Below are 13,116 nucleotides of genomic sequence, written 5' to 3'. Positions count from 1 at the left end.
AATTTATATTAAAATCTTTTTTAAAGCCATTTTTAATTTTTCTTGCTTAGTTAGGACTGTGCTTCTGATTCTGTTTCTCTAACATGAGCAGCTCATGAACTGCCTGTTCAATAAAACCTTCAAGGAATTTGAGAAAAAAAAATAAAATTTAGAGTACTTACGTTCATTTAGGGTCCTTTTCCACTGACTTGATGTTACATGTTTACTTTTAAGATTTGTAGAGTTGTCTTTGCCTTTTCTCTCCCCCCTTATGGGATAACCAGAAAAACCTTGTTCAGCTTGGCCAAAGAGGTTCCTTGTTCTGAGAGGTGAGTAAACAAGGGTGCAGGGAACCTTTCACTACAGCCGGTTGCTTAGACCTCCACCTAATATGGTCTTGAACACTTCCACGGATGGGGCATTGACAGTTTCTCTGAACAATGTGCTTGAGTGCCTCACAATCCTCACAGAAAAGAATGTCTTCCTAATACCTAATTGAAATCAACCTTCCTACAGTTTAAGGCCATTGAGTTGACATCAGATTGATGAGGAATTTACCTGTCAGTACAATGACCTGTTAATCACACTGCTGATTCAAAGGCCTTGTGTGCCGCAGAGCCTTGGATTGTCTCCAGCTGTGGCTGCAAGTGCACGGTGAGGTCAGAGTAAGAAAGCATGTGTGCTAGTTCCTCTTTCTTATTCTCCCAGCCTTCACCTTTTTTCTTGGCGGGGCTTCCAGAACCAGAATTGGTTTGGGTTATCAGTAATCTCAGTGGATCTCTTCCAAATGCTCAGCCAATCTCCCCTAGAAAGAAAGGCTCTTTGGGGCAGAAAGGTCCTTTGGCAAAGATTTTCATAGGTCTGCTGCTGTCTGTATAAAGAAGCTGATTCTTCTGACAGTTCATTGCTGTCCAACTTCTTGCTACTCATTGCTCCAATGACCTCATTTCTGCCCTGCATTGCCTTTTCTGGGTCTCAGATGCTCCTTGTGGTCAAGGTACTCAATAACTTTGATCAATCATCCTTGTCATTCCCCTCCCCATTCCCATTCCCTTCATTTTTTGGGCAAATACATGTTTATGCAAGGTTATAATTTTATAATTGTATTTTCTATTTTGTTGCCTATTACTCTACTAACAACTCCTACCATTTGATGTATCTGTCTCTATTTTTTTTTTTTTTAAACCATGTCTGAGAAGTTTTACTGCAATTCTTTATTCATACCTCAGACCCTTACTTTGAATGGTAATGGCCAACAAAATGGTTGTCTCCTTGCCTTAGGAACGGGCCACACAGTTGCACTGAAAATTATTGAAGGCAACATAATGAATAAAGCAATTTACAGAGGAATACTTCCGCTCACAGGAAAGTCAGGGTGAGTCAGAAGTGAAGAGAAAGAATGGCTGAGATATAGTTCAGAATCTATTGCTAGAAAGTATCTGTCATTTCTAATACATGGCAAGTGGCATACAATTTTAAATGTAACTGAGAAATTATCTTAGCAAGATAAAAATAGGTCATAAAATATTCTTTCTCAAATGAGAGACCTCTTTGGCTGCTTTGATTATTTCTGTCTTACACATTTTCCAGAATCATCAAATTCTTTGCAACAAAGGAACCCCTCATGACCTGGATCTTTACAGCAGTGCTTGCTGTTATTATATTGAAAAGTTTAATTTGCTTCTAGCAGAAGTCAGACCCTTTTCTCTGAAAGACACAAAATGAGAAGGTAGTCACTTAAAATTAACTCCTTCACTGTCTCCTGCTTCCTCGTAGGTCATAGGTGTATCTATGCCATAAAGAGAGATGCTGGCATAAGACAAATGGCTTAAGTTCACATTTCAAACTTGTTTCTTTCTTCCCTGATAGACAGTTTTAGTGCACAGGTGCTCATCAGCACTTACTGAAAAAGAAAATCGATTATCTAGCATCAAAGATGCAAAGCTGAAGGGTATCAACTCAGTTGTGAAGTCAGGTAGATGTTTACTTCTTATGCAGTGCCATGTGTTCACTAAAACTGTGAAGTGCTCAACTTCTGTAACAGTAGAGACTGAAACAACTGCACAAACAGATATGCAAAGAGACTTGATTCCATAGTAAGAAGTATTTTTATAAATGATCTTTGAATCTTATTCTATTTTCCTTTAGTATGGCAGTAAGAGTACGAAGACCTGAAGTTCAGTGTTTTAGAGACAAACCTACTTTAAAGTTTTGTCTCAGAGAAAGAAAGCCTCTGAAGCCTATATTACTTTAAAATGTGGTTGAAAATTTGGTTTTCTTGATAAGTACTTTGGGATAAATGTTCAGCTAGCTATGTGGAAAATTAGCAGTATTAGTCTATTCTCTGCCCCATTAGTCTAAAGCTACTACTAATTCCCTGCACATCATACTGAATATTTACATCTTTGTTTAGTATCTAGATGAGCCATGATAATATTGTTTTCTCCCTGCTGCAGTTTTCTGTAATACTAAAAGGGAAAACATAAACATGTAATAAAGACCATTTTTCGTTAAATGTGTTCAATTCTATTTAAAAGATAGTATAATTACAGTTTGAATTAAACCCTAAATTGTGACTAAAATGGCTTCATTGCATATCTTGGAAATAGCAGATTGGATTAAAGTTCTGTGGGCACTGTGAATGTAGATAATTTCCTTGTGTGCAAAAGCTACGAGTTTCAGAGAAGCTTAAGAGGGGCATTAGCCTAACGCTGGGGTGGTACAGAGAGTGAGTTATATTAGCAGTTTTAAATCTGGTGGCAAATACTGTCAACAGGATGGATTTCAATCATTTATGAATGGTTGTCTTCTACATCAGCTGCAGACAAGTAAAACACTGGGAAAACAAAACAACTCTAATTGTTGTGTTGGCAACATTGCACATTGATTGCACAGTTTGAGGAACATGATTGGATCTTATTTTCAGTCTATCTGACTGCTTCCTGCTGAGGGTCATAGCTGAGCTGGACAGCAGTCCCAAAGTGAACTGAATGGAGGTGATCAACTCAAAATAGCTTTTATGAGCCCCAGGTTTCAAAATAAACCAAGACAACACTTCTATTGTTGTCTAGCCAAGTGATAGTTATCTTTCTTTTGCAGGTAGTTTATTTAGTTTCTTAGCTGTTCCTCTCAATTGTAACTTTTAATGTGACTCTGATTATCTTAGGATTTTATTGTAAATATTACTGCTCCACTGCTGTACTTATTACTGACTTGTCCAATAATTAAAAAACAAGGACAATATTGTAAGGACAGGAAGAGGTGTCAAAGATACATTTTCACTGCCACTCTTAGCAGGATGGAGTCTTCTGTAGTTTTGTTCTATCCACTCATTACTTATTACTCTCTTGCTTTGTCTACAACAGAATTATGGCTTAACAGTAATCATTGCCATCATTTGCCCAAGCAATTCACCAAAAATTTGGAGGGAGAGAGGATCCAGTGCCTCAGAAGATCACCACTGTTCTTCTTGATTTCTCTTGTGAAAAATAATCAGGCTCTCTCCACCAGTCCCCTTCACTCCTCAGCATTAGGCCTTGGAAGCAAATGGGGAGTCTGCCAACACTTCCACTTTTAGTATTGGAAAAATTAGAGGTAAGACCAGGACAAACTTGATGTGGAGGGTGTTCTAGGTATGGGGGCTGCAAGAAGCAGACCAGAAAGTGATGCAGTTCCTGGATGAGAGCAGAGGACACCTGATCTTCAAGGCAAAAGGACTACAGTGAGGGTATGAATGAGTTCAAATTCAATTTGTTTGTCTGGGAAGTCTAGAGGATATATGGGAGGAAAGTAGTTCAAGAACTAAGCTAGAGTGAGCATTAAAATTTTGCACTGGTGTGTTTCTAACACACACACCTACATCCTAAACAACACACCTAATGCTGTGTGGGTTAAACTTCTGGTTTGGGATTGTGACTCAGGGCTTTGTCAAATTAGAATTTGGTTCTCCTAAAAATGATTATTAGCTCTTTAGTGAATCAGGTGAAAGTTTGCTGGGAATATAAAAGTGCCTTGTGATTCTCAGGACTGTTTCAGACCTGATCACTAAAGAAATTTCCTGGGACTAGTTGAACCTTGGTCTCAGGTTAATGGACTCACAGCAGAACTTGATGTTCAGACGTAATAAACGAGATTCCTGTAGACTGCTTTAGGCTCCAATTACTCTGTAAGATTTATGTTAATGCATACATTTCTGCCATTTCAGGAATACCTTCAAAATATATTTCAGGAGAACAAGTTAGTCTTTTGTGAATTCCCTCACTGTAACCCTCTGTCCTTTATGACTTTATTTCCAGCATTACCAGAATGGAGCATGAAAAGCTGTCCCACCAATTGATGCTCTTCATGCAACACCCAGCTCTCTACCAGTGGTTGCTCCTAGGAATAAAGCTGCGTGCAGATACAAGTGGAGGAGCAGTGAAGTGACTTGTGTTTCCTGTGGAAGTCTGTCTTCACAGGTAGTTCTGCAAAGAGAGAACATAAGTGGGATGGTAGTTTGGCTCTGCATCCTTTGGATAAGGAAGGAGGTTTTCAGGGAGCAGTAGGATGAGCTTGCTGATTGGAATGTTGGGATCTGCCATCTTCCAGCCCACACCCTACATGTGTTTCTTGTTATTAATAGCCTTGTTCTTTACATTGCCACCCTCTTCTCTCTGTCCTTCTTGTTCCTTCTCCAGCTCTGTTACCCTATGGATGATTCATCCCAGCAGCTTTTCCTTCTTTTCCACTGTCCCAATGCCCTGGGTCTATACTGCACTACCACAGACCTGGAAGCACTACAGCAGTGCTAAAAGCATTCATAACAATACAAAACAAGGACAATATTGTAAGGACAGGAAGAGGTGTCAAAGATATATTTTCACCACCACTCTTAGCAGGATGGAGTCTTCTGTAGTTTTGTTCTATCCACTCAGTTGTTGAAGCAACTTCCAAAGGCCAGGCAAGCTGCAAGATATAGTAACATTTCAGAAGAAAATGGTATGAAAAGTTAAAATTATATTATCAAATGTTAGATAGATGTAATTATAGAAATGTATTTATTTTATCCAGTTGTTTTATTCTTTTGTGGGTTTGTATGTTATAAAACAAACTGGAAACAACAGAAATTCAAACTATATAAAACTCTTTGACTCTTTAACAATATATCATCTCATTAGCATGAGGCATGAAGAATGCAGATATTATGCTTTAAAACTCATATTTTTCAATTTAAATTTCTCACATAATGGTCACATTTTATCACAGTAAGTGGGAATCTTGCCATTAATTTCAGTCACCAGTATTTGACTCATTTAAGAATAAAAAATATCCTATTTCAGTGATGGCATATTGGAGCTCAAGCAAAATATCATGATTACACAGCATAGATGTGTACTTTAGAATTTAGGTTGGGTTGGTTTTGGTTTTTTTTTTGCTTCACACTGCAGGTGGGCTCTGTAGTTTTTGTAGTGTTTCTTCCCTAGATTGATGTCCAGTCTCTCAGCAACCCTTCAATAGACATTTTCTGCTAAGGCGAAGTGTTATTTGTCACTAAGTGCATGTGAATACAAACTGAATCATCAAATCAGGACTTTAAAAAGCAAGAGGAAGAAAGAGATAAAATAAAGGTGATTGCTCTGTATGAGACACTGGGCCCTTTAAAAAATGGGGAAATGGTAACTCCTAGAAGATGAGCTGGATATTCATGGACACAAGCAAGTTAGCTGCTGTTACAGATAGTGTAAAACAGAAAGCTTTTGTAGTTTTTCCCTGACTGCTACTTCATTTAATCATTTGCAGCAATGAGGAGTGACAGTAAAAGCACATACAGGAAAATCAATGTGATAATGTGTATATATGTATTGCACGGCATCTGTGAATGCACCAGAGGTTATCCACCATCTACTGCTACACTTCTGTCTTATAAGAGAAAATGGAAGCATAGTCTGAATAAAAAGAACAGTGGGAATCAATCAATTTCCTGCCAATGTGCAGACATCACTATTGATAGTCTTTAGCAAAATTACAATATGTTGTCCAAGATCTGGGTTTGGCAGAGATGGCTGATGAATCTTCAAGGTAATGTGATGATTTTTTTATATCTACTTTTATTTTTTTTCTCTAATATAGGCATTGTTGCTGTGGTCTGTGACTCAGCTCCATCTTAGTTACACTGAAGGTTTCGAGAGACTGGGCAGTTGTAGGAAACACTGACTGAAAGGTGACTAGTGGGGGAATTTTATCACCTAATACTGAAATTGCCCTGACACGCCTGTGTGTAGAATTTTTACCTCAAACTTCCGGGCTGCAAACCTAAATAGCACAGCTCAAACATTTAGCTCAGAGGGGGAGTTTTGATGACAAACTGAGTGTGCAAGGTGAGGGAGAACTATAGAGCAAAAAGATGATTAGTCAGACAAAAGCAAAAGGCTGAGGCCAAGGGAAAGAAGAAAAGTGTGGAAACCAGATTTCTGGATGTAAATCTGGTTGTAGTGTAATCCCCATCATCCCAGGCTATAAGGTAACACACTTGGAGCATTTTTGGGGTCAAAAAATGCTCAGATTTAAAAAAAAAAAGAGATTTTAACAATAAGCAGATGCTTAGAAAAGAGAGGCCAAGTGAGAGGTACAGCAGGGATATGGGTGGCCCAGGTGAGGGCAGGTGTCCTGAGGTGCAGGACCTCAGGGCCGTGCCATCTGAATTCCAGCAGCAGATCAGGGTTCACCTTCAGCCTTTACTTTGATGAAGGCATTGATAGGGCTTTTGCTTTCCCCTGTTTGTCCTGAAACTTGGAAAGGATTTTCTTCTTTAAAATCTCCACTTTCCCATTGTATTTGGTATCACCCAGTGGGCTCTGAGGGACAAATCACAGCATTAGATTTGTTTGCCTAGAAAACCTGGCTAGAGGGGATATGAAATAATATTATAGATGTTCATGGCACAGGTGGCTGAAGTAAAACAATTTGAAGAGAAAAAGATGTTCTTGGGTTTAACCAAGATGGATTCCTGTGGCGAAAAAGCATATTTTTCTGTAATTGTGGACTATATCATAATGCTTATACAGGAGGGAAAAAAAGTTTCTTCAGGCACTGAAGATTCTTCTTTACTCTTATTTCCTAACTTCTAAATGCTTGACTACAGCTACATAACTTTTTTAACATTTTTTTTCTGAGTGTGTGAAATACATGTATAGAGTACAGCAACTGTTCAAGTGTGAATTTATTTTTAAATAGAGTTGACTCCTTTTATTAGTATAGGTGCTATGGAAGTAGAAACATTTCTATATTATCACCATCTATCTTTTGAAAAAGAGATATATATTTTTACCTTGGCAATTCTGGTAGCAAGGTGGAGGCAGTTTTACAATAATCTGAATATATTTAAGGTGTGCAGTTCATTTTTGTACCTAATGAATAACTGTGTGCCTGAGTGGGTGGATAGAAAATAAGAAGCTTTTGGATCAGATAGAGAAAGTGAAACATGTTACATCTATGCACATAACATAGATATTTCAGTACATTTGATAAAGCCACTGTTAAATACCATTTTTAATGCATGTGATGGCAATCGGTTTCCTTTGAAAACTGTGGTTCTGGGGGTGGGGAGGAGAAATGTCTGTACCTTTCCTAAAGGAATACAAGTGTTTCATTTAATTAAAGCAGAAATCACATTATTTTGCAGTCAGATTTCTCCCTGCGGTGCTGTAGGAAGCGATGGAACAGAAGCTGGCACCGGCTGAAAGCACTGCCAGCAGAGTGGGTGCTCGCTGACGGGGCGGCACCGGGTTCTCCTGCACCCACTGGAGTCCAGCACCTTTGCTCTGCAGCTGCCCCGTGCAGCTACAAAAGACAGACTACCAAACGCTTTGCTCACACACATTTGGTAATTAATAGTGAAATGACAACGAAGAACGCTGAGGCAAATTAAGAAGCGCGTTATCAAGAGAGTGCTGTGGAAATGGTCCAACAGTCTGCACCAGGGAGGCTCAGGCACAGAACAGAAGGAGACCTGCAGAGATGTCTGAGGTTGCACGCAAGAGTCTTCTGCCCCATTCCCATGCAAAAGGATGGACAGTTCAAAAGCACCTGTCAGTCCTGCTGGCTGAGAGGTCTCAGCTCCTCACAGGGCAGCTGCTGTCCCTGTTGCCCAACTAACCACCAACTACAACTAAGCAGCTAACCAGCTAGAGTTTGGGGAACAAGATGCTCCCTGGTTACTCAAAAGTCATCTTTTGGGAGGACTACAGAGCTTTGCTTCTTTCAAGCAGCCCCATTTGTGAGCCGGTGCGATGAAATTCTCTGTTCTTTAGCGCTTCCTTGGTAAAACCAGCAAAAATTTATCTACAAGGGACATTATGTGTTGATATAGAAAAAGTAAGCATCCCTTGGGAATTACCTGTGGTGGCTGCTGTTCCATTATTTTCTCTAACCCTTCCTTTGGCAACAAAAAGGGGTCCTTCATTCATCAGGAACATTTAGGTTGATATAGATTATCTAGAAGAAAAAGAAACATTACATACAACAATCAGGGTGGCATTGATTAAGTTGTGCTTTTCTTTTTCACCTGTGTGATTTTGATATAAAATATCAAAAACATGATTCCATCAAACCACTTCTGAAAGACCCTATGGCCTCAGAGCTTACAGTCTTTCTGTGTTCTGTGCCTTTTAGAGCAATTTCATCCAGCCTTTGTATCAGCTTCCACTGAATGTCTTAGAAATGTTAAAATCATCTAATTCAGCATTATTTGATTGCTGCATATCAATACAGAGAACGGTGCATTGCAACATTCTCATCCTTTGTGAAAAAAAAAAGCAGCATTAATAATGAGAAAGGAAAATGAAGTGTGACACTAAATTCAAGAGGCTGTTCATTTAAGCAGCTTCCAAATGAAACATTTGCACTTTGTGAATAAATCTACATCCTGATGCCTGATATCTGGAGCAAATCTTGACACACCTTGGGTATCTTCATGTTTGGGAGATAGATCCAGTTTTAAGGGTAGAACTGCCACTTTCCACACGTTTGGCTCTCAGTACTCTCTTCTCAACAGGGTTGCATCATGAATTCTGCAATCAGTAGTTCATGTTTCTGGAATGAATGAATCCTGGGAAGGAGACACAGCAGAGGGAAAACAGATATGCTATTTCTTGGCTTCCAGGTCCCATGTGAGCTATTAATTACAAAGCAATCTTAAGAATGCTGATATCCGTGTATAGCCCCCTTACCAAAATAAACTTTATCCAGAATACACATACACCATTAAAATTCAGATATAATTTCAACATATTGAAATATTAATTTTAAATGCATTGCCCTAGGATAGTATAACAGAGGGTGAGGCATGGGAAAGGGAGAAGTACCAGGGGAAAAAGTTCATGACAGAGATGGATTACTCTACTGAAGGCTTGCCCATTTTCCTGGTTCTATGTCTCTCTCCCATGGATGCCTTGGCCACAGCAAGTGGAAGGCTGCTGCTGCCCAAGCTTAGTACACCCATAATCTATGCAAAACAGCTAAATCCCAGCCTCAGAGGGTACCAGCAATTTTTAGCCAGAGCTAGATTTAGCATTTTCAAGTCTTCAGATCATTTCCATTTTACCTCAGACAGGGATGTGGTCAAGCCATTGTGTGGAAAACATTACTTGAAATTTAGGGAGGGACTGGTAAACTGATATTTGTGGAGAAATTACTCTAAATTTTGAGATGTGCATGTTAGAAGGAGAAATAAGCTCTTTAGATCATCCTTGCTTCCCCTGACTGATAACAAACTACCACCATTTTGAAACCTAATGGTTAGTTTATTTATGCTTTCAACGTTGCCTCTGGAAAAAGAAAATAGAGACAGAAATTTGATTTTAAAATGACATATCTCCAAAACTGATGGTATTTAGGATGCCTGTCACTGAAAAGGTAGCGCTTGAAATAAATTGCAAGTGTGATGTATATCAGGGTAAACCTCAGAATTTTCCCAGATATTCTGAAAAGTCTAGAAAAAGAGATGGGTGCCTGGGGCCCTGCTTAGGCATCTGTTTGCCATATGTTTTCACTGAGGAAATAAAATAAAATGTCAGAAAATCTGCAAGAGGTAAAATGTAGGAGGCACCAAACTAAAAATAGCAAGGCTTACATGGAGACTGGACAGCTGGGTCTTCATGGGCTCAAAATGGAGTACAGCTAATGCAGTTCCTACCAAGTGCTTCTGAAGCACAGTGGTGCTGGTCCTCACAGAACCCATGGCTGATCCACAGACCTCCCCCAGACACAGAACAAGGAGGAAGACTGGATTGATTGCCACAGTTGGATACAGGAGACATTAGAGCAGCAAGTTAAAAAGTTATGTGTGTCTGAGGTGCAGGTGTCAGACATGAAGGGAAACTTGTCATTATACGGGGTGCAGGCTATCATGACACCACCCCAGGGGAGAGAAATGTCCGTGTGTACTGACCACTACAGACCACTGGCAGTGAAATAAAGCAAAATATTGAGGGCTCAGCTAGATGGGAAACCACTGGAAAGACAAACAAGCACAGGGAAAAATGCCGAAGAGAACCTTATGGGAAAAAAAGAAGAGAAAACTTGGAGCAATAAGGGGGAAACAGCACAGAAATCGAAATATAAATATGTACAATAAGGTGCATAACTGTATACAAAAACTGTACACAAAGCCCATTAAACCTATTAAAAGCTAATATACCTGTGTCCTTCAGAAAACAGGCAATCCATAATATTTTTTTGCTATTGTGGCTATCAATGTTATTCCTTAATGCTAGATTTGGAGCTGGTGAAACTGGAATAGCCCTGTAAAAACTAATAGAGACAGCAGCTTGTACCAGCAGGAAAATCAGGTCTTGTCTGTTTGCACAGAACCTTTGTTAAGATGGTGTGTGATGAGATTGCTCTGCTGCTTCCTAAAAATAGAGTAACTGGCTGTGTCAGTGATGCAGTGTCAGCATGGATGTTACTAGGACTGGATGAACTATTTAGACTTTTTTTGTTATTCACTAATCATCCATTGACTAACTGATCTTCATTCCTCAGGATCCATTAATTTTTCAAAGACCTCACCTGAAGATTTAGAAGGAAAATATTGTCAATTCTTGTGAGCTGTTAATTGTGACTGCTTGCTGCTTGTGACTTCAATTGCATTGCAGTTTTTATGCTCCATGATGGGACATATGAATTATTATGCAAATTTAATCAGTGGAAACTGTAGCAATGACAAAATAATTCACTAATAGATGGATAGGAAACAATTCCAGAGTTACCTCCTTTTAGTTCCATATAATGTGATGTCTAAAATCCATGGATAAATGATTTGAAGTAAAGGCATGTGAATATAGCGTATGAGGACAGCTGTCACTGTCAACCAGAGCATTAGCTGTGAACCAAAATAAAGTAGTAGAAAATAAAACAAAGAAGGTTTATTTTACAAGACCTGCATTCCATGTAATCGTATTGATTATTGTTAAATGCACCTGAAGTGTTCAATTCTATGTTATGGGCTTCTAAATGAAACTTCTCATTATGTGTCCAGGTTCAGCATCTGAATAACACACCTATATTTTCCTGTATTATCTCTCTGCTCTTTTAAAATAATTGGAATATATTGGGAATTCAGAGGTCTTTGAGGTTTTTCCTGTTTTCCATACTGTGTTTCCCTCTAAGCTGTTTGATTTGTACATCTGTAGTTGCAGCTGACTCTGCATCATATTTTTATTCATTCTAGATGCCAGGTTTTCTGGACCATCTACAGTGTTTTATTGGGCAGATTTATCCTCCTGCTTCCTTCTGAAATCAGAAGAGAGATAGTGATGAACACATCTGTCTTTTCTGAGCCGCTGTTCAAAATTGTAATAGCTGTTTCTAGCAAAATGTAATACCTGTTTCTAGCAAAGGACCAATATTTGGTGCAGAAATTTTTTACTCTGTTTCTTGCATGTTCCTTCTAACTATGTTGCCCATTGATTTTTATGATATAGCTGTTTTTAGCAGGGTACATGCTTTTAATTTCACAGTTAATTATCCTTTTTCTGCATTCTCTGTATTTTTATTGCTAATATTTGACTAGAACTTCTGCATGTTCTTTTTTTTTTTTTTAAATACCCAGTAGAATGTTCTTGAACAATTTCCAATTCCTATTAATATTTCCCACATTAAATTGATGTTCCTAGCATGTTAAACCAACAGGGTTTCTTAAGCTTGGACAAATTGTCCCTTTCTTTTTCTGAGTGGTATCTAATTCAGTGTGCATGAAGCAGATGAGAGAGGATTGTGATTACAGGTAGCCAAATAGGCAGACCTTTACCATCTTAAGGTGTCTGTACTAGCTGCAAGATGCCTATGAAGGCAATGGTCCAGTGGGATGCAGGAAAAAGCACAGAACTTCACTAGTATAGGTATGTAGTTTATAAATAAATAAATGCATGTATGTACTTTATACATAAATATGTGCATATTGGGGGTGCATGCTCAAAAGTTTTTTAGTGATAGTGGCTCACAAAAGCAAAAGTCTAAACTTTTGTTCAGACCAGCACTTGATGAGTAAGTACTCTGTTAGGTTTCAGTGATCCTAAAGTCATGATCAGCCTGCACAGCCCTGGTTTGTCCTGGCCACTGTCAGATGCTGGGATAGATGGACCTTCACTTGGAACTATCATGACTCCTTATATAGCTTTAATCCATAGAATTAAAACCTTCTGCAATGGTCGCTCATCTGCAGCTTTCTGAGAATATATGGGTTTTGATTTAAACTTTCTTTCTCCCTCTTCCCTCCCTACTGAATCTTTAAAATGATCTAGTCATAAATCACCCTTCTACTAGTCAGTATTGAAAACAAACTCATTATACAATATTTTCTTTTTTTTTCACAACCTAGTCTGATTGTAATAAATATACAGACAGTTACAGTGACATCCTTTGCTTTATATATTATGACATGCAGGTTTCTGTGACTGGTTTGGACTCCACTGACTTGATGGTGACAATCTCAGAGCTCTGTGAGCTCTTCACAATATGGGGGGGACTATAATTTGAGATTTAAATCAGTAGTCCGCTTCCAAAGAGTTCCTGTGGTCTAGAAATGTATAGGTTTAAAAACAATATTGAGCCAATTAGACTCTTGTTTTAGGGCAGACTGTCCATTGCAGCTTCATGTCT

General features: G+C 38.7%; 1 protein-coding gene and 1 long non-coding RNA gene across 2 annotated transcripts in view; one reads left to right on the top strand and one right to left on the bottom strand.

The window, feature by feature from the left end:
* STX17 (syntaxin 17) overlaps positions 1–307 on the bottom strand; it is a 31,811-nt gene extending 31,504 nt beyond the window's left edge. The window contains exon 1 of the mRNA XM_088060074.1: positions 162–307. The gene's annotated coding sequence lies outside the window, so the exon portion shown is untranslated. The remainder of the gene's footprint in view (positions 1–161) is intronic.
* A 187-nt stretch (positions 308–494) lies between these two features.
* LOC148185105 (uncharacterized) lies at positions 495–10,001 on the top strand. Its single transcript, XR_015773313.1, has 5 exons — positions 495–976; positions 1,261–1,354; positions 3,345–3,706; positions 4,275–4,436; positions 7,640–10,001. It is a non-coding gene; the product is annotated as an uncharacterized LOC148185105 (long non-coding RNA).
* Positions 10,002–13,116: the final 3,115 nt, after the last annotated feature.

Source organism: Pseudopodoces humilis, chromosome 1, assembly GCF_049639895.1.
Source record: "Pseudopodoces humilis isolate 2021_Gansu_Grassland_sample_001 chromosome 1, ASM4963989v1, whole genome shotgun sequence".
NCBI lineage: Eukaryota > Metazoa > Chordata > Aves > Passeriformes > Paridae > Pseudopodoces > Pseudopodoces humilis.
The sequence above is the reverse complement of the archived record's forward strand: the minus strand, read 5'-3'. Positions and strand labels throughout refer to the sequence as shown.